The following is a 23,690-nucleotide window of genomic DNA, read 5'->3' as shown; positions in this document are numbered from 1 at the left end:
TCATTGACTAGTAGGGCTGCCGACAGCCCCTTATTACAAAGGACATCCCCTGTTTTTTCACTTCTGTACAATAAGAGTTGCTGAGTAAAAAGCAGCAAGAAATAACCCAGTGAACGAAGGTGAGGGCTACTTAGTGTCATTAATAATTATAATATCAGGAAGAGGAGTGGAGCAGAGATGCCAAGAAAAAAGTTCCTTATTTTTGAAATACAATGTTGGCAACCCTCCTCAGTGTGCTCTTGTACAAGTATGAATTTTTAAAAAAGGAAATTTAAAAACAAAACCTGTGTTAACATAAAGCTCTCTATTCTTAACACAAATTACTTTCTGAAAGTTCAGAAGCAATTTTATTTTTCATTCATATTATCCCAAAAATTCATTCACCTGTGATGAAAACCAAAACAAAACAAATAAAACAAACAAAAACAACCACCACCTCCCTAACAACCTTAACTCTGCCCACGTTTGTTAGGAACTCTGTGTGTCACATTTATTGCTTTCTTATCAAAGCATAGCATATGGACAAGTTATTATATAGTGCTCCTGTCCCTGAAAGGTAGAAAACAGGCTTAAAATGTAACTTGATAGCAGTGCATACACAATAGAGATATACCGTGTTCAGATATTGACAGGAGAATACAGGTTTCTGTCTATTTCAGTTGTGCAATTATTTTGATATTTTAAATACTTTAAACAATAAGAAAGGAATATACCTAAACCATCTAACTGTAATACTGTTCAAAGTGAGTATGTATGCTTTATTATACATTATCTACTGATAATTTTAAACATTCTGGTGTTTCTTAAATTGTCTTATTAAGGAATACAAACATTAAAATTCATTTACAATGCATCTGCCAATCTTGAACAATCTCTAGACTAGTCAGCTGTAAAAGTCCACTCTTCAGCCTCCCTGACAGTCATTCTATATCAATGTTTGAGTTCAGAAATTTGTGCTTGTAACATGCCTGTCTAAAAGAATAATATTGTCATGTAATGTACCGCATTTATCCACGCAGTTCTAGTTATCCACTTCTAAACATTCGAAAGAGCAATGGTACCACACAGCTGTAGTAGTGGTAACACTACTTTGAGGTGTATTTATTTAATCTTTCTCTAGATATATTTTAGATATTTGTGTCTATCTGTGAGGCCATCTATCTGTTTTCTCTGCAGAACTGTCTGCTCAAGAACTCCTTCTACACGGAAAGTGCTAGAATCACCAAATTTGGCAGACAGTTTTCTCTTAAAACAAAGGTCAGGTTTTGGTTGTGCCAAGAAACTGGGAAGTGCCAGGAATGGGAAAAGGCCACTGGTGGCCAGGGGGCTGGAGGGAGACACCAAGCTCCTGGCAGCTGGTGTGGCTGGGGGGAGAGAGAAGGCCTGTGCTGGCTGGGGGCGGGGAAGAGGTGGTAAAGCCTTGCCAGATGGGACGCCCACACTGAGCCCTTCCTCACTGCCAATTCTCACTCTTGCACTCCCCCACTTCAGCCTCCTACCCTGCTCCCTCAAATCCCAGGGCCTTGCCCTGACTCTTACACCCCCCCCCCCCCCCCGCCAACCCGTATATGCTGAAGGACACCAGGTAAGTCTTCTAATTATTAATATAAGAGATGAAGTGATTATGTTGAAGAACAAAGGGTAAAGAAGATTCTCAACTCCACGCTTCCGATATTTTTCTTGCCTGTTACTTTTTTAGGAGGGATAGTCTTGTTTTTCTTATGAATGGACCTCAACAACTTGCATGTTAAAATTGTAAGTTAAGTTTTAAAGCTGCAGCATATATACTCCTTCCATTTGGGAGTCTGAATACACAGACACAGGCCTTTAGTCCAATGCACCTTTAAATAATTGTTTGAAGGCAAGCTATTATGAGCTGCAATTCAAAACGGCAGAGATACATACACCTGAACCAGTATCTTTGATCTTTTCCCTGATGAGCCTTCCAAGTCAAATGTCTTGTTAGTTTCTGTTGTAGGTTCCAGTGGATCTTCCCTGGTGGAGAGCCGAAAAGACAGAAACTAAAAATGCCCAAGTATATTCTGAAAATACTGGGGCTGTCTACACTGCACCCCTTTTCCAGAAAAGGGATGCAGATGAGACAAGTCAGAATTGCAAATGAAGCAGGGGATTTAAATTTTCCCCACTTCATTTGTATAAACATGGCTGCTGCTTTTTTCCGGCTTGGGGCTTTGCTGGAAAAAAGCGCCAGTCTAGACGGGAATCTTTCAGAAAATAGAGCCTTTTCCGAAAGGTCCCTTATTCCTGATTTTAAGAGGCATAAGGGACCTTTCGGAAAAGGCTTTATTTTCCGAAAGATCCCTGTCTAGACTGGCGCTTTTTTCCGGCAAAGCCCCGAGCCGGAAAAAAGCGGCAGCCATGTTTATACAAATGAAGCGGGGAAAATTTAAATCCCCCACTTCATTTGCAATTCCGACTTGTCTCATCTGCATCCCTTTTCTGGAAAAGGGGTGCAGTGTACTCACAGCCTGGGTGTTTTAGTGACATGAGGAATCACCAGTATAATGCAGTAGTCAAATTCAGACCAAATAAAAGACCCCCTTTAGTGCAAGCAGCTGTTCCTCTATCCACATAAAATATGGCTCCTCCAACTCAAGTTCCGAAATACTAGACGTATAAATCTTGTAGAGACACAGGATGCAGCCTGAAATATTGCACCCCTCCAGAAAACTCATGTAAAAAAGTAGATACATTTAGAAGCAAAGATTTCTTCCAAAGGATTTCTTCATGAATCTACATTTTTACTTTCCAGACCTAGGGAGAGTTTTGTACATAAACTTGCAGAGCAACTCAGTGTGATATGAGTTGGCATCTTGCAAAGGGCTGCTAAGAATAGGCCCTTGGGTCACCACAGCAAAATACTCAAATATTCATAAAACTATGGCAAAGCTAATAGACTCTGAACCTGTCTTCTGAACACATAGCGATCAAGAAACTTATATTGTAAATGGATTCCCAGGGCAGACCTCCAAGCCCTCTGGCTCCAGTTGCAGGATCCCAGAAGATAAGGGCCAACAGCAATAATGGTACTCAGCCAGCGGCAGACCTCTTCACCCCAGGACTCACTGTGCTTTACACAAATTAAACCAACCCTTGTCCCTGTGAAAGAGGTATTATTTCACCAGTGGTTCACGTAGACATCAGTGTTAGCCAAAAGAGCCACTATAATATGAAAAATTGTTTCATTATATATATGACTAAATGACAAACCAATTCCTGAACATGACTGACCAATAAACTCACAGAGAAACAAATGACTAAGTGTTCTACAATATATGTGAGCCTGTCTGTCTGTCTGTCTGTCCAAGAACTCCTCCTAAATGGTATTAGCTAGGTCCACTAAATGTCATCTACAGCTTCCTCTTATCAGAACTTTAAGCAAGGTCAGGGTTTAGTTGTGCCAGGAAAACGGGATGTGCCTGGAATGGGATTGCTTCTCATCAAACCAAACCAAGAAGAGACAGAATCATCAAGTCAAGTACAGTTCTCAAAATTGAAATAACTGAGAGAATGCTTAAGGAGACTGAACTAAGATGAGCAGGAAAAATAGGATGAACCTGGTATAGGATTGTTCCTCCATATTGCTTACTGAAAAGAGGGAAAATGGAGAAATCTGGAGAAGTGCTCTGTTTTGACACAGCTAAATTAAAGTTTGGAAACTAGAAGAAAATCATAGAATCATAGAATAATAGGACTGGAAGGGACCTCGAGAGGTCATTGAGTCCAGCCCCCCGCCCTCAAGGCAGGACCACGCTCCGTCTACACCATCCCTGACAGATGTCTATCTAACCTGTTCTTAAATATCTCCAGAGAGGGAGATTCCACCACCTCCCTTGGCAATTTATTCCAATATTTGACCACCCTGACAGTTAGGAATTTTTTCCTAATGTCCAATCTAAACCTCCCCTGCTGCACTTTAAGCCCATTACTCCTTGTCCTGTCCTCAGAAACCAAGAGGAACAAATTTTCTCCTTCCTCCTTGTGACACCCTTTTAGATATTTGAAAACCGCTATCATGTCCCCCCTTAATCTTCTTTTTTCCAAAATGTTATTGGAAACCTAATAAACCTTGGTTTTATTAAAACCTTGTGAATGATAAGAGTTTATAGGGATGAAGAAAAAAATGCACTTGATGGAATTCCCATTTTTAAAAAAATACTAAAAAAATTAAGCAGAAAAATTTTAACCATCCTTTTCTAAAGATTAACTGCATTCAAATAACACTGTATTTTTGAAAAATACAATCATTTAAACAAAGCATGGACATTTTCCTTTTATGTAACCCCTCCCCACTTAATTCAGTTAAGGACCTGAGAAACATGGGGTAAATCTACCAGTTGGTTAATAATTAAAACACACAGCACTATAATACTGCAAAGAGCTACAAGACACACATTGAAGAGCCACTTGCGGGTTCCTCATTCCGAGTATCACAAGTGGAACACGTTTCGCAGTCATAGGCTGTAGCAGGGCACCTATCTACTTCTGGAAAGCAAGAACAGATGCAGAGAGCTGAGAGGCAGGAACAGGCTTTGTCATGCAAAATTTGCTAGTAACAAAACTGGACTTTCTCTGACTGGCATACTGCAGAGTTAGAGTTGACTTAGCACGTGTCACATAACATTTGACAGCACCTGTGCACTTAACAGTAAGAAACAATGATGTCATTGAGTGGTTCTAGCCCATGCCTAGAAAAACTTCCTAACTGTCAGGGTGGTTAAACACTGGAATGAATTGCCTAGGGGGTTGTGGAATCTCCGTCAGAGAGATTTAAGAGCAGGTTGGGTAGACATCTATCAGAGATGATCTAGACCAGTGTTTCTCAACTTTTTTTTTATAAAGTACCCCTTTAAAAAAAATTATAAGTACCCCCAGCACCTACAGTTTTCAGACACACACAATTTTTTTCTACCATTGCAACACATTTGTTTAAACAACTTAATCGTAGCCGGGCAGCGATGAAGTCTTTGGGTGTAAAAAGTACAAAAATAATAAAGCGCTGTAAAACTGAAAAAAAAATCAGTTTTCTCTACATTTCAGTTGTGTTGACATGCCCCCCCCCCCCCCCCGACTTCTCTCAAGTACCCCTGAGGGTCCTTGTACAACTGGTTGAGAAACACTGGTCTAGACCAGTGGTTCCCAACATTTTCACTAGTGCGGACCCCCTATAATCCCTCCAAACTGTTCGCAGACCCCCATCAAAGCCAATTCTAGCCACTATGTACACTTCATTAAATGCAAAAGGAAATGTCTCTTGTCCTCTGCCCCCAACTTGCAAGGGACACACAGCTCCTAGAGTGAGCCACCAGCTGTTCTGAACAGCCAGCAGTTCCCTATAGAGTCACACCCCTGGCGGGAGCGGGGGGAGGAGATTTTGCACACTCCCCCGTCCTCAGGTCTCGACTGGCCTGGGGGCAAGGGAGCAGCAGGATGGCCATGGCACAGATCAACCCTTTTGGTGGGCTGAATTCAGCCCACGGAGACTCTCCTGCCCACTCCTGTGCCAATCCCACTCTGCTCATAAAACTATGAGCTCTGGTCAGAAAGGGTGGGAAAGTGTGTGGGGGAGAAGTCACCGAGATTAATGCCAAAACAACACATTTAACCCCAACTCCAAAACTCCACATTTAATCCCAGAAAAAAATGTTAAAGCTCAGTGTTTGCTCACTTGGCATTGGTACAAAACAAAAGGCCATCCAGTAAAAATGGAGCCTTCTCTGTAAGAAATCATCCGCACATTTTAATGTGCCACCTGCATATCCTGTTCACATCTCCACGGTCCCAAATATAGAGACGCAGCCCTTTCCTGGCTGTTGAAATGAACACTACCTCAGCTTGTTCTCAGGGCAAGCCAAAATTACAGCTGTTTGGAGATCAGGGAGGGGCACTATTTTCCTCTCTGCTTTTTACAACGGTTGGAGTTTTATGAATAACCATTGGTTGTACCCAGATCCCAAAGATGTCAAGTGCAGAGGGTAAGCTAAAATGAGTAGTAAGTATGCTCTTGCCACAGTCAGAAAAAGGGAAGGTTACTCTCCTTACGTGTCCTTGTGAGTTTTCCACTCTTGGTCTTGATGCCAGCTCAGTGCCCCTGACTGGAGAGTTTGACAGCTGTTCCCGTGTAGGCTATGCATGCGTGGTGCCTGCCGGGTGCTCTGTTGCCAGTTGAAGTAGCACGTGCACAGCCCGCTACGCACAGTTCCTTCTCTGTGTCAGAGGCTGGTAGCTCTAAAGCAGAGGGGAGGAGGATGTGCAGTGGAACATCCAGAGGGACACTCATCTCGAAGAACTCCAGCTACTCTACGTGGTGAGTAACCTTCCCTTCTTCTTTGCGAGGTGTCCCTGTGGGTGCTCCGCTCTTGGGGACTGTCACATAGAAGTCATATGTGGGTCCTGCAGCTTAGCAGGCCTGGGATGGAAGTTTCCATCCCTGCTGTACCCAGCTGAGCATAGCCTGGGACCCTACAAGCCCAAACAGCAGCTGGGCTTTCTCAGCTTTAACCCATGCCTCGAGCTGGGAAACTACTGAGCCGTTAACAAGTTTGACCTTGGTCTGAGCTCATGAAAGTGATAAGAATGGCGCTGAGCCAGGTACGTGCACATCCAGTAAACAACTGTAGTATAAGATCACTGGGAGTCCTGCCCCTTTGTGAGTCTCACCAGGGACCTAGACCTCGAAGGGTGCCCTGGGTCCCCCTAGCTGGAGCCACGTCCACTGCAACCTGGTGCGAGGTGACCGGAACGGGACTCTCCGCAGACTCAAGGGGAGCATTTCCAAGTGCCTGTTACTCTTTTATGCATTGCTTTGCCTGTGCTTATTGGCGTGTTACTTTGCAGTAGCTGTGTAACCATCTGGCAGTGTTAAGCCTGTAATAGTAGTCACGGAGTAAGATTAATAAAAGCAACTATCTATCCCCAATCGACTCTGTCTTGAAGCGACTCCACAGCTCTGTTGGGCCCTGCCCCTGTGAGTTGACAGGCACTATGGAGCAGTGCCGTTAGGCTGGGAGGGGTTTCAGGGTGTGTTGAAAAGCTGTGGATAGCACTGCTCTGCCCAGCTGGGTCTCCATTCTGGGGCCACACATAAGAGCATGTTTGGCAAGTGTGTTGAGATGCCCAGGTGGCAGTTCTCTGACAGGGGAACACTGTGGAGATTTGCTGTTGAGGTAGCAATAGATCTGGTAGAATGCGCTCTCACAGAGGGAAGGAGTTGGGAGACTTTGAGTTCGGAACATTGGCAAATGCATCAGCGATCCATTTAGAAAGTCTCTGCTAGTGATAGGAAGAGTCCTGGAGTCCTTCTGGAGGCGTTGAGCCTCTCTGTATAACGCCCTTCTGACATTGAATGTGTTCACGGAGCTCTCAAAAGAGTTAGCATCTGGTGTAGGGGAAAAAATGGGAGGTGAAGGGGCTCGTTGATATGGAACAAGGACAGTACATTACGTAAAAACCTGGGGTGGGTTGCCAAGCGAGTTGATCTGGCTTGCAGAGGCCCTGCCGGTTCCCCACCCCTAGGCCAATCAAGGTCTGTAGGTGCGGAAAGTGTCCTGGCCCCGCCCCTTCCACCTGAGGCCCTGCCCCTTGCGGGGCGGCCCAGGACCACTTCAAAATTTTCTGAAGCGGCCCCCAGTCAAAAATTATTGCCCACCGCTGATCTGAAGGGTAAGCTTGTCCTTAAAAAACGTAGACTGGGGGGGATCGGTCATAGAATCATAGAGTCTTGGAATCATAGGGCTGGAAGAGACCTCAGGAGGTCCTGACTCCCCCACACAATGGCACTGAGCAATGCCACCTTCAGGGAGAGATGTAGCAAGGAGCATGAGGTGAGCATCTCGAAGAGTTTCTCCATGAGGGCATGGAGGACAAGGGCTAGGTTCCACAGAATCACAGGAGGTCTCACATGAGGACAGAGAATTTGTAGGCCCTTGAGAAATCACTTTTGTAGGCAAAAAGGGAGACTTTGTGGTGGAATGCTGGGATTGCCGCTAGGTGTACGCCCAAAGAACTCATGGAGAGGTCCAACTGCCTGAGTGTGAGGTGCTCCAAGAAAAGAGCAGTGGGGGTAGGTCCTCCAAGCTGCTTAGAGTGGCTGTGTAGGATGGAGCCAATCAGAAAGAGGATTCGGGGAAGCAGCCAATGGGAGCCCAGCAGGCTTGTATAAAAGGAGAGGTAGAGCTGGAATAAGTTCAGTCTACTGGCAGGGGCTGGGAGAGCAAGAGGTGCTCCTGGCTGGCTGCTGGGACTCACAGAAGACAAGGGCCTGGATCCCCCTCAACAGCCACTTGGCACATGGCTAGGCCCTAGGAAAGGGCGCTGAAACAGGCCCAGGGATGGGCCTGACTGTTGAACTTAGACCGACTGCTGGAAGGGAGACTGACTGAGCTGGAGAACTGGGATCCATGAACAGAGTTCTGCAACCAGGAGTAACATTTGACCAGCGAAAGCACGGCGGCCATGAAAACAGCTGCACAGACTGGCAGAAGCCAGAGCTGTAAGAGCCCAGCATTACGCTCCCTGCCGTGTGGATCCCAGCAAGCAAGGACTGCGGCTTCCTTTGCATCCTGTCCAGGGCTGAGAACACCACGAGAATGTAACAGAATCAGAGAACCCAACTGCTGGCAGAGCCCTCAGGTGGCATCAGGTCCAGCCCCCCGCCCAAGGCAGGACCAACCCCAACTCAATCAACCCAGCCAGGGCTTTGTCAAGCCGAGTCTTAAACGCCTCTAGGGATGGAGATTCTACCCCCCTCCCTAGGGAACCCAGCCTAGCGCTTCCCCACTGGAATGGGTTACCCAGTAACCAATACTAACTAAGCAACAATGCTATCAGTCATCATACCACCTCCTCCTTCCCTTCCCCAGCCTGCCATACATTTCATCTCGTCTGCTTGGATTCCAAGGGTTAATCAAGCTTAATCCCATCAAGTCTTGAATTAATTACTGAGCTCTCCTGGCAGGTTCCAGCAGTTACACCCTTACTCCCAGAAGGGTTTAGAAATTGGCTACATGTAATCGACAAGCAGGCACATGACTACAGACCCCATGAGAGATTAAAAATGTGGCAAAACCAAGCCCACTGCAAGGAAAGCAGGTTTAGTTTCAAGGCACTTTAATTCTTCCTTCTCTTTAATTGCCTTGCGCCCTACCCAGCAGGAGTAACAACTGATATAATTTGTTTATAATCAGGGTGTGATCTGAACCCGGCTCCGATATCTGACCAGAGAGCTCCAAAGTGCTACCATGGGAAAGGAGGGGTCATCGCTGAACACAAAACTCAAGAGGAGGTGGATTTTGTTCACCTCTATCTTCAGTTTTCGTCCTTCGGAACCCACAACTCTGGATTTGGGGGTTCTCTGCCCCCACCCAAACAACAGCAAGTACTAGGGATGCTTCAGCTGAAAATCTCCTTAGATGGAGATTACATTGATCCCCGGGAGATATTGGTGAGCTTGATTTACTGCACTAGAAACAGGCGTTCTAGCCTGGGTCTCTTTGACCAGCACAAGGTTGGTTGTCTGGCAGTGGAATGACTGACCAGGAAGAAAAGAGTCAGTCAGCAAGGTCTTCCCCTGAAGGATCCCTCTGGGTGTGCAGCCAGAGCAAGGGGGCAGCCGGAGGGGCTCACAGATGTGACAGGCCTGCTGAGGGCTCAGGAGGCGCAGAGCCCAGCAGGCCCTAACCCCCGAGAGAGAGTGGGGCTGTCTCAGCCCAGGCCCTGCAAGTCTGTGCCCATGCAGAGTCGGCAACAAGGAAGATATTCTCCCTTGCTCGCCAGCACAGGGCTTGGCCCAGGCACATGATCCCGGAGGGCACGTCCTCAGTTCTGAGTGTGCGACGCTGCTTAACAGACGCGCTCCTCTCCCCAAGGCCACCCGAGGCGACGGCTGTGACAGATGACGGCTCTGCAGAGCAATCGCCTACAGCTTCATTTCACACCCGTCTGTCTGCAAGCCTCTAGAGCTAGGGCCCACCTCCTCGCTGGCTGTGCTACTCTGGCCAGCCTGGCCTGGACTTTCTATTGCTCCCTTGGGAACCTCTGCGCCACTGGTCAATTTCGCCATCGCACTTTGACTATTAAAAGGCAATTCCCCAAGTTCCTGCCCGGCTCACGGCACATGCTGGCGGCCTGTAGCATATGGCCTGGTGTCGGTTCCCTCAGGCCCATTTCCGCCCTGTGGCTGATTTCTGATCTGACATGTCATCGCAGCACATGGCCACCATGGAGCACCTCGGAAGCCCAGAACTAGTCGACAGGAGCAGTCGACGGTGCAATCTGCAGGGAAGTGCACAGTGTGAAGAAGTTGCTTTATTCTGCCCTTTGAAATGGAACATCATCATTATAAAGTACAGTAGTTCCTCATTTAACACGACAGATGCATTTCTGAAAATGTTTGTGCGAAGCGAAAATGTACTGTGCAGGGTCAATTTTCTCATTAAAAATAATGGAAAAGGTGGGGGGTGCATTTCAGGTGGTGGTGGCAAAGTCAATTTTTTGTTGGTGCTCGGTCGTCAACGACAACACTGGATGATGTAGATGGACCAGAGCTATCTTCTTCATCCGCTGATGGTTTTTTAGGTTGAATACGAAAAAAACTTTTGATAGAGAGCTGCTCTGCTGCTTTTTGTTGTAAAGTTGCTTGTAGCAAGATGCGGAACTTTCTAAGCTTTTTGCTCCTTTTGAGCTCCGTTCACAATCAGGATCATTCTCATCAAAAACGTTTATCACATCACTTATAAACACAAGTCGCCGCAGTTTGTTAAAACACAAAGATAAATACATGAGTGAGCAGAGAGCGCAGTGACCACCTGGATTCATCCACTCATGCGTACTACCACTATTTTCACCCACTTATACCGCCATGCGAAGTAGTCTACCACTTGATTATTTTTGCATTATTTCAGGGACAGTCATGTTATTCGAAAAACGATCCCAAAAAAAAAATCGGACTATTGCAAAAACGTGTTAAGCAGGCATGTGTTAAACCAGTAATTACTGTATTTGCAAAACTGCTCTCTCTGTGTTTCCAGGCAGGACATGGCTTCCACACATGGGCTGGTTCCATGTTTCCATGCTGGGACATCACAGTGCATGCTGGATCCAGTGATCAGAGCAGGCTGGACTGCAGGGAGATTTTAAAAAGACAAGTTTTACATGGGTTTCTGAAACAGGAATGTGAAGGACTAGTCGACTATCCGATATGCAAATGCTTATCAGATAGTCGACAGGCTAGTTGCCTAGTCGCTTCCCCCCCTTGCTGCCTCTATCAGAAAGAAGCAGGAAGGGGGTGGAAGAAGAGGGGGTACTTCAAAGAGGCGCCGCCACACAGAGCCTGGGGCCAGACCCTGACCCATGCGGCGCCACCACTTTGAAACGCTGCGAGGAGCCTGACTCAGGGCTCCCTGTGGTGTTTCAAAATGGCAGCGCCACACCGAGACCTGGGTCAGCGGGAGAGTCCCCAGCTCACCCCGGGCTCCATGCGGCACTTTCCCCTTTGAAGTGTAGCAACAGCCTTAGGACTGTTGCTACACCCCAAAGGCAGAGGTGCCCTATCGACTAATCAAAGAGTCGATGCAAAATGCAACAACTCTTCGATTAGTGGATTAGTCGACATTTAACACCCGTATTCTGAAAGCGGACTGTAAGATTGGCATCGTGTGGCCCTGTAGCTTCAACTCAACTGTGTCAAGATTACACATGAAAAAGAAAAAAGCTGTTTTTAAATCTGCTCGGCCCACTAATTCCCTGGGCACCTGAGAGTCAGGCTGAATTCTTTCCTTCTTGCATTTCATCACGAGGAATACAAGGGTCAGTCAAATCATGCCACGGTGACCCCTGGGTTCTCTTTTTCCAGTGTCACCGAGTCAAGCGTAAAGACGACTGTTGACACCTCAGGGAGGACAGACCTCCAGCTCCTTCTCCCCAGGCTAGGCTGGCACCGCTGGGCAACGGGAGGAAAGGCATTCAGCAAGGAGTGAGAAACATGCAGCGGGCGATCTGCTGAGTACGGCAGAGCCAGCGTTGGAGGAGAAGCACACATCTAGAGCTGTGCTGGCCACCAGCCCTTATAGCCAGGCGACTGGGGGCTTTTGCTTTGTATGTTTGAACTGTTGCAATTGTGTAACTTCCCTTGGCAACTTGCTCTACCAGCTGGATCCGCGCAGTGCGTTCCCAGGGGGCACACCCTCACACGTGGACCCACGTCAGGACACAGTGCCCTCCGATGTGCACGGAAGCCCAGGCCCAAGATCCGTTTCTTTCATAAGAAGTGCTTCTGACGCCTGCACCCTGGCAGCTAGGCTCACGCATGGTATCGGGGGCACTGGGGGGCTGCTAGTAGTTCTGAGGAGCTACCAGCTGGAGGATCTTGCAGGAGGAAGGAAAATTCGCTGCTGCTTCTGCTGAATCGATGGTGGGATGGAGGGAGGAAGGAAGGGAGGAGCAATTCTTACAGCTTCCCCTGTACATTTTGCCAAGACTTCAGCATGGGCCCTGTCCCACACATGGAGATGGGAGACAGCTCCTGGCTGCATCTCCCCCATCCCCTGCCAACGCAGGGCTGCTCTCCGCCGGGAAGGATCTTGCACAATCTCAGCATCTGCCTGGCCTGCTTCCACTCCCCTCCCCGCCTGTGCCCCTGCAGCACTTCCCCATGGCTCAGCTGCTGTTGACCTCTACCACAACTGCGCCCTCCTCCCCTGCCTCTCCCGCACCCCGCTCTGTCAGCGGCCCCCATCTGCAGCAGAGGAGCCAAGGCCTCTGGTGCTGACAGAGGGGAGGGTCTTCTCCTTCTCCCCCCCACTCTCCTGGCTTGCTCTTTCTCGTCTGACGATCTTCACGGTTCCCTGCCCGGCGAGGACGCTGCTTTTATTTTTATTCCAAGGGAGCAGAGTCACCCGGAGCGGCTTCTGCTGCTTTCCATTCCCACCGTTTCTATCTTCTGGCTTCTCTCGAGTGTGACGTGGTGCCGGTCCCCCCGGTCAACCCCCCAACACGCAGCAGAGCCAGCGGGAAGCCTCCTTTTCCCTTCTGCTCCCTGCTTCCCCTGCCCTGTTCTCCGTGCTGCTAGCCCCAAGAGAAGATCAGACTGAGGTGCTGAGCTGCTGTGGTGAGGAGCACACTACCAAGTGAACGGCTGGGGACAGACCGGCTTGGAACAGGGCTCTCTGCTGCTCTACCCCACTGGGCGTGTGCGGACGGAGCGGAGAAGATGCAGGCTCATGGAAGAGGCCTCTCCTAAGTGTTGTCTGCTGCCAACATGCAGGTCAGGGACTCCGGTGAAGTGCAGCTGTTTACAAACACTTTCCCGTTTACTTCGATCCCTTTCTTTCTTCCCCCAGTTGCCAAGGGCTCTTCACTGCGCTCCCGGCCCAGTCCCAGCCACGCAAGCAAGGCTGTGAAAAAGCGGGCGCTGGGGAGGCAGCTGGCTAGACAGAGAGCCGAGGAATGCGTCACCTCCGGGAGCTGGCGTCGGAGCACATCAATCCGAGCCGCCTGTGAAATGGAAGGTCACGGACGCAAGGCGGTACAAGGAGGGGGTGTCGGCTGACGGCCTGCGCTCGAGGGGTGCACCTGCTGCTTTCAGGGTGAAACATCTGTCCCCTTCCATTCATGTTCCGTGGCAAGACAAGGGGACTCCGGGCCTCTGTCACGAACAGCCCCTGCTTGGGAAACGCAGCCTTGCTCTGAGCAGACGCACTTTATTAGCAGGCCAGGACTTTCCTCCAGGGAAGGCTGCTGCTTTTACTTCTTCCTCTGCAGTGGCAGCCGCAGACAGGCTGGGCCTTTGCCTCTCCCAACCTCCAAAATGGCCGGCCCACTCCTGCGCCCCAGGAGAAGATGCTGCCGTGGAGCCCGTGCGGCGCCATCTCCCTGCAACAGTGAGAGGAGGCGAGGCCTGCGGGGCTACCCCAGGACAGCTGCAAATCAGCAAGGGGCACATAATGAACGCTGCGGCTCACGCCAGGCCCGCCCGGGGGCGTCTCCAAGAGCAGGTCACAGGCAAGGCTTGGGTTACTCTCTCAAATTCATTACAGGCACAAAACCAGCCCGCAGGACACGCTGCCACACGAGGAGCATGCGGTTGGCTTTGCTGCGCTTTTCCATGTGATGATTGACATCATCTTTATAAACATTCACTCACTTTCACGGTCTCTCTCTGGGACTCAGATAAGTAGTGTCCCTATTTTACAGATGGGAAACTGAGGCACAGAGCGGTGCAATGACTTGTCCAATGTCAGTGAGTCAAAGAGAGCTTTGCTGCCCTGAGGCCCTGCTCTTACCACTACCCCCAACTACTTTCTCTTCCCTTCAGGAAATGCCAGTCTCTCTGCTAAGAGGAAGAGAGAAGGCGTCTTTTTTGCTCCACAAATGCGGAGTCTCAGAGTGGCCTTCAGCATCCTTGCAGCATGGAGGGCAGAAGACACTTCTTAGTTGTGGGTGCAGGCTGGCAGCTTTCAGAACTGTAGAGCACTCAGGAAAACAACCAGGAGCCCAACCTCACTGCAGCGAGAGAAAGTCCTGCCTCCTCCAGGGCTTGGTGTCGGCAACATGATCACCCCGCTGTGATATAAGCATCCCTCACACCCAGCTCTCTCTGAACCTGGGGCCCAGATCATCACCTGGCATTGCAATGGCAGGGCAAGACAGACTCTTGCCCCAAAGAGGGCTGCCATATGCCGCATCTCATGCCTGGCTCTCACCCTACTGGGGCAGCTTCGACCCTCCTGCACCGCTCCCGCTTCTGGATCACACAGGGGGAAGGAACAGCCAAGAGATGGCAGCAGCCAGTGGGGAAGGGAGAGGCCCAATACTGCCCCTGGGCTCCCAACACCCACCCAGTCAGACAGCCTCAACCCCAGCGTCCCCTCCGTCCCTCGTTTAACCGCAAACCCAGCCCAACCCCTTCTGCTCCCCAGAAGGTCCTCAGTTCCCAGCTTACCCACCAGACCACAAGCTCCTATCCACACACAGCTCTCAGCTTCTGCTCACCCCTCCACCTGGTCCAGCATCCCCACAGCCTCGTTAGCACCCACCCATCAACTTAGACGCCTTCCAGCACTTACCCAACCTCCTAGCCCAGACACCCCGCTTGGGTCCAGGACCCAACCACCTACACCCCGATTGCCCTGTGTCATTCACCCACCCACCACAGAGAGGCAAGGTCTGTGACACTCCCAATCCCCCCCCCGCCCCACTGCTCACAATGGCCAGTGTCGACCACACCTTGAGGCTTACGGTCACATGCAAATAACTAGTGGAAGTACAAACTTGCTCCCTCTCTAATTTGCATGCCACATCCCATGTGGAGCTGCACAAACCTGGGCAGCTACGCCCAGTGCATGGCTGTGCGGGGGCTGCTCAGCACAGAAGAGCTTGCAAAAGGAGCTAGTCTTCAAAGAGATGGAGCCAAGGCCCTGCCGTTGCCATCTATCCCCCCCACTGCAACCTGCACCAACCGCTGCAGCAGGAGCAGCAACCTGTGCCGTTCTCATGGACTGAGCTGACTGTCCCCCCTTGCCCAAGGAGCAGCGCCTGAAGCTCTGCCAGGAATGAGTGTGCAGACACATGGCTGGCAAGCTACAGTCTGATTCACCCTGTGCATTCCTACTCACGTCAGGGCCGCTACCGGGCGGGCGAGCAAGCCACAGGCAGGGCTGTGTGTCAGGAGAAGCTGGTACAGTCAGTGAAACCATGTGTCAGAAGGTCTGAGGAGCAGAGGAAACATCCCTGAGAGATGGCACCCGAGGGAGTGGGCGGTTTTTCCATTTAAACGTGAATCTTTTCAGGAATTCATAGAAAAACCGGCTCCTGGAGCTTCTCTTGCTGTCGAAGGCTCGCTCCTGCCAGAAGGTATCTGACACTGCAGTGCAATCAGCTTAGCCACGAGGGGTAGAACAAGTTCTAATGGCTGGAAATTATAGCTAGAAGGAGACAAAGCTACCTCAGCTCATGGCAGACATTAGAAACCCCTGTGTGACAAAGCCGAGAAGCATCTAAACCCACGTTACGGTGTTTGGGCAGAACTTAACCACAGATGCACTGAGCAGAAGCCTGCAGCTTGGCCCCAAAAGAGCTGCACCCTCCTGAAGGCTGTGTAGACTCCACTCTCCAGACGGTCTTGCCAAGCCATTCGAGCAGGTCTGTGGTGACGTTCCCACAAACAGAGCCTCACTACGGACAGCCACCAACGCACGCCTGGCAACCAACAATCCTCGTGACCCCCCGTCTCTTACCTGTGAGCTGCAGCTACTGATTTATTTCTTTGAAGCTGCAGTTAATACCCAGGCATTAATGTTGTGGTCGCTGAACGGGAACCTGTGGGGAAGAAGGAAGACGCGAGTCAAAATGGAGCTACCTAGATTTCCTTTGGATCAGAAAACAACACATTAGTGAGCGTGCCCAGACGCACACACGCTACCAACACGGATACTTCAGTCACTCCCATGCCTTCCCGCTCCCTTTCCTCACTACCGCGCTACCAGCTTTTTTTCCCCCACTCTGGTGTTTCCACACTCCCTTCTCTCACCCAGCTCCACCCTTCCCTCCGTTCTCCCTGCCCCCTTCCCTGCATGCTCACCATGTGGGCATGGACCTCAGAACACCCTACTTAGCACTGAACTTCCGAAGCTCCCCGCACGCAGAGGTGACAGGAAGTGGGCGCCCTGAGGTGCAGCTCCAGCAAGCGCTGGCTGAGCTGCGGCAGAAGCCAGCAGGGAGCGAGTTAAAGAGATGGCAGGGCCCCGGGGTTGCAGCCCCCGTAAGAAACGTGAAGTGACTTTCACGGCTTCCAGCACGAGAACTGAATCAGGCGCATCACGTTCACTGAGCCCCTACGTTTAACGTTCTGGTCCTGCAGAGTCACTACTCAACAGGTTGGGCTCTGCCCCGTTTGCGCTGAAATAACGCCACCGAACGGCGCCACATGCCCCCGGGTTCTGTGGACATTTCAAGGAATTTTATTTCTGACTCAAAGGGATGGGAGGGAACCTTTGAAACAGTCGTTCCCATCAGGCCGGCAGCAGCGGTCGCCCTGTGCGAGGGGGCTCTCGCTACCCATGGCGCCAGACGCAGCCCGTGGCAGGTACACAAGCTGCAGTGGAACTGGTGCTGCAGACGGTGCTGCCGCCTCTCCGAGGTGCACGCCTGCAATGGGGCCGGCACCCCTTCACTGAGGGGTTCAAATGGGCTGCTGGGCAGACGGGCTGCCAGGGCGAGAGGCAGACTGGATATAGCGCACTGAACCGACGCCAGCTGGACAGCAAGTGGAGGGGCCAGTATAAAGCCAGGGAGGGAGAGTCGGCCGGGACTCTCAGTCACTCGCAGGGTTGGGACAGAGGAGAGGGAATAAGCCGAGGGGAAATCAACTGCAAGGCTGAGACCGCAGGGCCCTGAGCCTCTGACTGCAGAATCTCAGAAGATACATGCACCCAGGTCCCAGTGATTCTGGGCAAGCACATCTGCCGGGCTAATCGGAGGTGGGAAGCTGGTGTTAGCTGATGGCCAAGGGAAGGGTGGGCTTGGCTCCAGAGGTTCAGTTAGGAGGGAGGTTGTGGGGAAGTCCAGCAGATGAGGAAGATCCAGGCTTCTCAGAGGGAGAGGGACTCCCCATAAGCTGAGCTCCCCATAAGCTTGGGTGGCCCCCCAGGAGAGGTTCAAATGCCACCCGGCTGATTAGCAAGGCATCCACAGCACACACAGCTGTCAGCCTGTGTTTCTACTGGTGGTGCACATGTGCACATGCCTCAGTGTATAGAATAAAATTTATTCTGCACGTGGATGGAAAAATGAAAGGGAAAATTGGTCAGAGAGCTGTGTTCTGTGGCTCACTGCAGTGAATTTCCCCTCAGCATGCCAAAGGGTGTTTACAACCAGGCCATTATTTAAGACAAGGTGGGCTAAATCTGGCAAGACAACGTGTCCGCCATCACGAAAATGTGCCGATGGCGACAGTCTTCCAAAGCCTGCTCAGAGCCGTTGAATGCAGTTCTAAGGAACCCACAGTCTGGTTCCAGGAATAAAAGCAGCAAGAGGAAGCCTCTGACAGCTGCCATTATGCAGTGTCAATGAAAGCGCCTTCAGACAGGCTCTGCATACTGTTGCTGCATACTGAACCTGCCATGCAGGGTCACGTCAGGGGCTTCAGGCCCCAGCACAGCGTGGGCTAGTTCGAGCCGCTATAACACTGTCGTATCAACCCCAACGTCCAGACTCTCTAGAAGGGGAGCAAATGCGGCGAGAGAAATGAGTGTGAAGCCAGCTGGGTGGGGCAGGCTACACATGTGCATGGAGACGAGAGAGAGGAGGTGGCACGGGGAGAATCTTTGGCAGAAATTAATGACGACTGTAAAAAGCCGAGCTTGAACCGCACCTTTTGTGTGAGGGTTCCTAAGCCCTTTTTAATCATTAAATAATTCTTACAAAAGACCCATGAGGTGGGCAGGTAACATTATCCCTGTTTTACAGATGGCAACACTGAGGCATGGAGTCCCAACGTCACTGTGCCAGAACAAAAACAGAGCCCAGAATGTTGGAACCCACGTCCTATGCACCGTCTACAGCTCTGTGCATCCTCCCAGACCTTTCTGAAACGACACACTGCCGTGGACATTTTCCTGGCTCATTTAAACTCATTTCGCTCTTGTATGGGCGAAGGAAGAACTACAAAGCCAATTCTTATTACTGTACAAGGATTTAATGATATTGGACATCTTAAGGTTTCTTCATAATTCTTCAAGTCATTTTCTCTACTATCTATGCCACTGAAAATAGCACGATTAAATAACATACTGGAAATTGAAATCTGACCCCCTCATTACTGGCTTTCTTCAATTGTGCGCACACATAAAACCACAATACATACATTTCTTACAAACTTTCTGATACTATAGGGCTGAATATAAGCATTGGGATTGTTCGCACAAATGGATGTAAAATAAAAAATCTAAAGCATTTGTTTTGAAGGAAGAAAACTGCATAGAAAAAATAACCTCTAATTCGGAGCAAAGAAAAACCTGTTGAGTTTTGAGGCTTTCAGCTGCCTCTTAAGAACATGTCCCAGCAAATTTAACAGGGATGAAACCAATAAGGGTCTATAAAAAACTTTATAGACTTCTATAAAAAGAACTTCAAAAATCCATAGGATTTACTGGAGAATGAGATCCTTTTTGTAGGTTTTTTTTTAATTGCCTATGGAATTCTACAATATGGCTATATTTCTCTTAAATTCTATCAGATATGTCACAAACATTAGAAAAGTTACCATTCACTAAAATGTGTCTAACCACCTTCTTGAGAATTAATTAGCGGATAGTCAAATTTCTGTAGTGTTCTACACCTGTCAACATTCCTTCCCACAATGCCTCTGTCCTTAGAGAGCTAGAAGTGTTCATAAAGAGACAGCAAAAGCTCACTGTAAGCAAAGTGCCTATTGTAAGCAGACAAAAGTGCATTGAATATAATGTGATAGAAATGTAGCCGTGTTAGTCTGGGGTAGCTGAAGCAAAATGCAGGACAATGTAGCACTTTAAAGACTAACAAGATGGTTTATTAGATGATGAGCTTTCGTGGGCCAGACCCACTTCCTCAGATCAAATAGTGGAAGAAAATAGTCACAACCATATATACCAAAGGATACAATTAAAAAAAATGTGTGTTCATTTTTTTTTAATTGTATCCTTTGGTATATATGGTTGTGACTATTTTCTTCCACTATTTGATCTGAGGAAGTGGGTCTGGCCCACGAAAGCTCATCATCTAATAAACCATCTTGTTAGTCTTTAAAGTGCTACATTGTCCTGCATTTTGAATATAATGTGTAATCGAAGATGTACATTTTCACCTCCTGCACGAGAATTGCAGTTTCTGTAAAGCTCCAGACCTCATTTTAATCCAATGCCCTTGTTTCTCAAATAAATTGTGTCATCTAAAGTTAATACCTAGCCCTTTCCATGTTTTGTTTGCCTTTTGAATCTCAGGTTCATATTACTTGCAGGAGAGAATTATGTGGGAAAAAATTCGACTCTCCCAGTTGATTTAAAGTTCTGTACGTGTTCTGCTTATGCTGGTAAAAATCTGTGTTTCTATCAGGGTGATTAAGACCCAACCATCACCAGAGTGTGGGAGAACCTGGCGTAAATCGCAAACTCAGCGATAGGCACAGATGTACCAGTCTGCACATGGACTTACATTTCTGTGTGTGTGCAGCGTGTGTAAGATCAGCAATGAGACTGCAAGCTAGAAACCAGCCAGTGTCGCAGAAGCAAGGCTGTCTTGTAATGTTGTGAGGGAGACAGTGCCTCCTGAATAAACTTTCCAACGTAGCAAACAGCAATAGAACTTTGTAAAGCCCTTGAAGTGAAATTGTGCAGTAGCCGTAACAGCACAGTCAGTGACACCTTAGGGTTACCTGGCACCTTCCATCTGGTGCTCTGAGAGCAGTTTTACAAACATGACACGGTTTGGCAGCAGAGCTCAACCAGGACGTGGCCTTTTTTAGAATTGCAGGACAAAGGTCTCCACTGAGAGACCATCGAATGGATAAGCGATTTGCCTAAGATTATGCGCCAAATCAGGGGTAGGAAAGGAAGGGAACCAAGGAGTTCCCTTGCTCTAACCATCAGACTATATTGCCAACCCAGGGAAGGAGCAAAATCCAAGTGTGCAAAATCCATTTGCCACGGCTCACCACACAGCAGTGTCTTGTACAAAGCACTAAAACCAAAATGCTCTCCCAGACAAACTCCTCAGCTCAACCCTGAGCGAATGAAGAATGCCTGGCCCAGTTACGCACACTTCATGACAGTGCCCTGCCAGTAAGGTGTGAAAATGGCAATTTATTTTCTTTTTAATTACTGCCACGGCCATTTATCCATATCCCCAATTGTGGTAACCCCCCTGGGATACTGAGAGGGACTGGAAGCCTCCTAAAGGAAGAATGCAGCCTCTTGTTGGACTTCCTCTGGAGACCCTGCCTGCTAATAACCTCACCCAGCTCTCCATTAATGTGTGCAAAGGAATGTGTGACCAGCCTCTCACTGATACGCACTAGTGCTTTGCACTTTGTGCCTCTCCACTTTCCAGAAAGAAAGCAGCCAAAAATCTATCACGCCACCCTTCCCCCACGCTGCATCACTTGTGTGCTAGACACAGCCAGGTAACCACTCTGCAGGGACTGAAAACATCCAACCTGGAGACATTTTTAGTTGCTCAAAGCTCCCTGTTTGTGTTTTGTTTCCTTAGAACATAAGAACGGCCGTCCTGGGTCAGACCAAAGGTCCATCTAGCCCAGTAGCCTGTCTGCCGACAGTGGCCAGCACCAGGTGCCCCAGAGACGATGGACCGAAGACAATGATCAAGTGATTTGTCTCCTGCCATCCCTCTCCAGCCTCTGACAAACAGGCCAGGGACACCATTTCTATCCCCTGGCTAATAGCCTTTTATGGACCCAACCTCCTTTCCCTTTGCTCCCGCCCCCCCCCCCTCCCCGCCCCCGCCTGGCAGTGGAGTCCAGTGAAGACACCAGAGTAAAAGTCAAGTGACCCTGGTTATCTTCCAAACATGCTTGCTCGCTCTCTTGCTCCCCCCTTGTGACCTTAACCAAGTCACTTCCCCTCCTAGTGTCGGTTTCACCATCGTGCAAGGGAGATAATGAAACTGACCCTCCTTTGACCTTTGAGATCTATGGATGAAAATCTCTTTCCCTCTCTTCTACAGCTCTTCTATCTCCTATTTCCTGACACACTTTCCCCCTTTCTTTGTCAGATTATGGGTTTGTCTAGGAGGAGATTTTTGCACCAGTGTAGCTACTACGTAGAGCACAGCGTAGCTGAGTGCTCTCACCACTAGGCTACAGTCACTCTTTCCTGTTGGAGCTGTTCCACTTTGCATACACGATTAAATAGCCATTGGACCAGGGAGCGAGGGGCTGAGTCTAGAGACCAGGGCTCAGGGCACTCACAGACCATGACTGAAGACCTTGCTCCGTCTGACTCACATCTTCCAGATCCCAGGTGGGAATCCTAATATCGCTGGGCAGCTGATTATTCTGGGGTGGCTCTGGCTGCCTCTCGGGTTTTGACCAGAAATTCTGCCCTGAACCTTAAACACAGTGAAAAAAGTTTTGCTCAAACTGAAACATTCCTGCTAAAAGCTGGAGTTTTCACAAATCAGTACTTTCTGACCACGAAGAAAAAAAGAGTAAAAAATTCCTCAGTAGTTCTAATGAATAACAACAATGAAGAGTGTGGGGTAGCTAACGCCAGGCCACACAGCGAGTCAGTGGCTGAATTGAGATTAGACTCTAAAGACTGCCTCAATGCAATACCCCTCTGGTAACTGGTGCATTCAACGACGTGCTTGTGCGCACACACGCAAGCTTTTGCAGCCACTGTTTAGAGAGTCCATGGAACACCTGGCTCCAGGACAGGGCGGTTCCACTTCACTTTCTTGTGCATGAACAACACGTGGCTGTTACTGAAGAGAGGGAGGCTAGACGCGTCCATTACAGCGTGGTCCAGAAATAGCTCGAGCCGACTTGCACAATTTTGCAGCTAAACAGCTTCCTCTTTGCTCAACAGCCTGACCCTGTCCATGAAGCTGCTTTGCAGAAGGCAAACCTGTGCCCCTGGGCCAGTAGCTTCGGATGAATCATTTCAGGAAGGTTTTGAATGCAGGTGAAATGCAAGTGGGTTTGATTTCCTGTCGTAGCTGCCAGGTTTCGTGCATCTTCTGCAGCCCATGTAATGAGCTAATTTGTACACTGGAAAATAAACTGCATAAAGTGACACGTCAGCTTCAAAAAGTAAAATCTATGGATGTAATGCTGGGGAAGGAGTTTGCTTCACAGCCCTGCTGAATGACGTTCTCTGTTCCATCAACAGACCTTGGGTACAAACGCTGCTCCGACAGCAAGCCAGGGTGAAGGCCTGCCTCCAAGTGTAACAGGAGAGCTCCGTCTCCAGCCTTTCTCTGCAGACTGTAGCAATCAGTGCACAGTGCGGTGAAGACTTTCTAGTGTGGTAGCTGGACCTGAGAACCACTGAACTCATCGCATGCATGGCCCACCCAATGCCTCGCAGACGGGAACCGTTTTCAATCCCTGCTGAGCTGGGCCGGGTTCAGATCAGTGCCTTCAGAAAAGGCGTCCAGTCCAGTCGAGGCAACGGCACAAGCGACAGCAGAAACAGCCCTCGGTGTGTACCAGCCCCTTGGGAGTGACAACACACACTCTGCTGGTGTCTTGCGCTGGTGTCTGGGAAAAAGCGTTGGAACACTGAACGTGAGGATTCCCAGCTCCATTCCTTGCCCCGCCCCTTCTCTGAGACACTGCCCCTGCGCACTCCATTCCCCCCTCCTTCCATAGCTTGCTCCCCCCCCTTGTTCACTTGCACTGGGCTGGGCAGGGGGTTGAAAGGCAGGAGGGGTAAGGGCTCCGGCTGTGAGTGCAGGCTCTTTAGGCCGATTCGACCGATTCCCCCGAATCGGGCCCTGCGCCCTAAAGCCGGAAGTGTGCTGGCGTTCTGAGGGAGGGGGCGTTGGCCCCGGAGGAGTCCAACGCAGGGGTTTTCCTGCGACATTGTGGGGGGGGGGAACGGACACATGACTCTGTAGCTGGGGATCTAAAGGGGGCGGTGACTGTTTTTGCATGCGGTGTTGTGTTTTTATTTATTTTT

The 23,690-nt window shown here is 49.4% G+C and overlaps 1 protein-coding gene across 15 annotated transcripts in view; it reads right to left on the bottom strand.

The window, feature by feature from the left end:
- The window catches only part of HIVEP3 (HIVEP zinc finger 3), a 399,795-nt gene that overhangs the window by 179,540 nt on the left and 196,565 nt on the right, over positions 1–23,690 (bottom strand). For all 15 annotated transcript variants that reach the window (XM_075908749.1, XM_075908754.1, XM_075908755.1 and 12 more), the window contains one exon: positions 16,254–16,335. The gene's annotated coding sequence lies outside the window, so the exon portion shown is untranslated. The remainder of the gene's footprint in view (positions 1–16,253; positions 16,336–23,690) is intronic.

The sequence above is a fragment of the Pelodiscus sinensis genome, chromosome 25 (genome assembly GCF_049634645.1).
Source record: "Pelodiscus sinensis isolate JC-2024 chromosome 25, ASM4963464v1, whole genome shotgun sequence".
Taxonomy (NCBI): domain Eukaryota; kingdom Metazoa; phylum Chordata; order Testudines; family Trionychidae; genus Pelodiscus; species Pelodiscus sinensis.
Note: the sequence above shows the minus strand (reverse complement) of the source record. Positions and strands in the feature narration are given on the sequence as shown.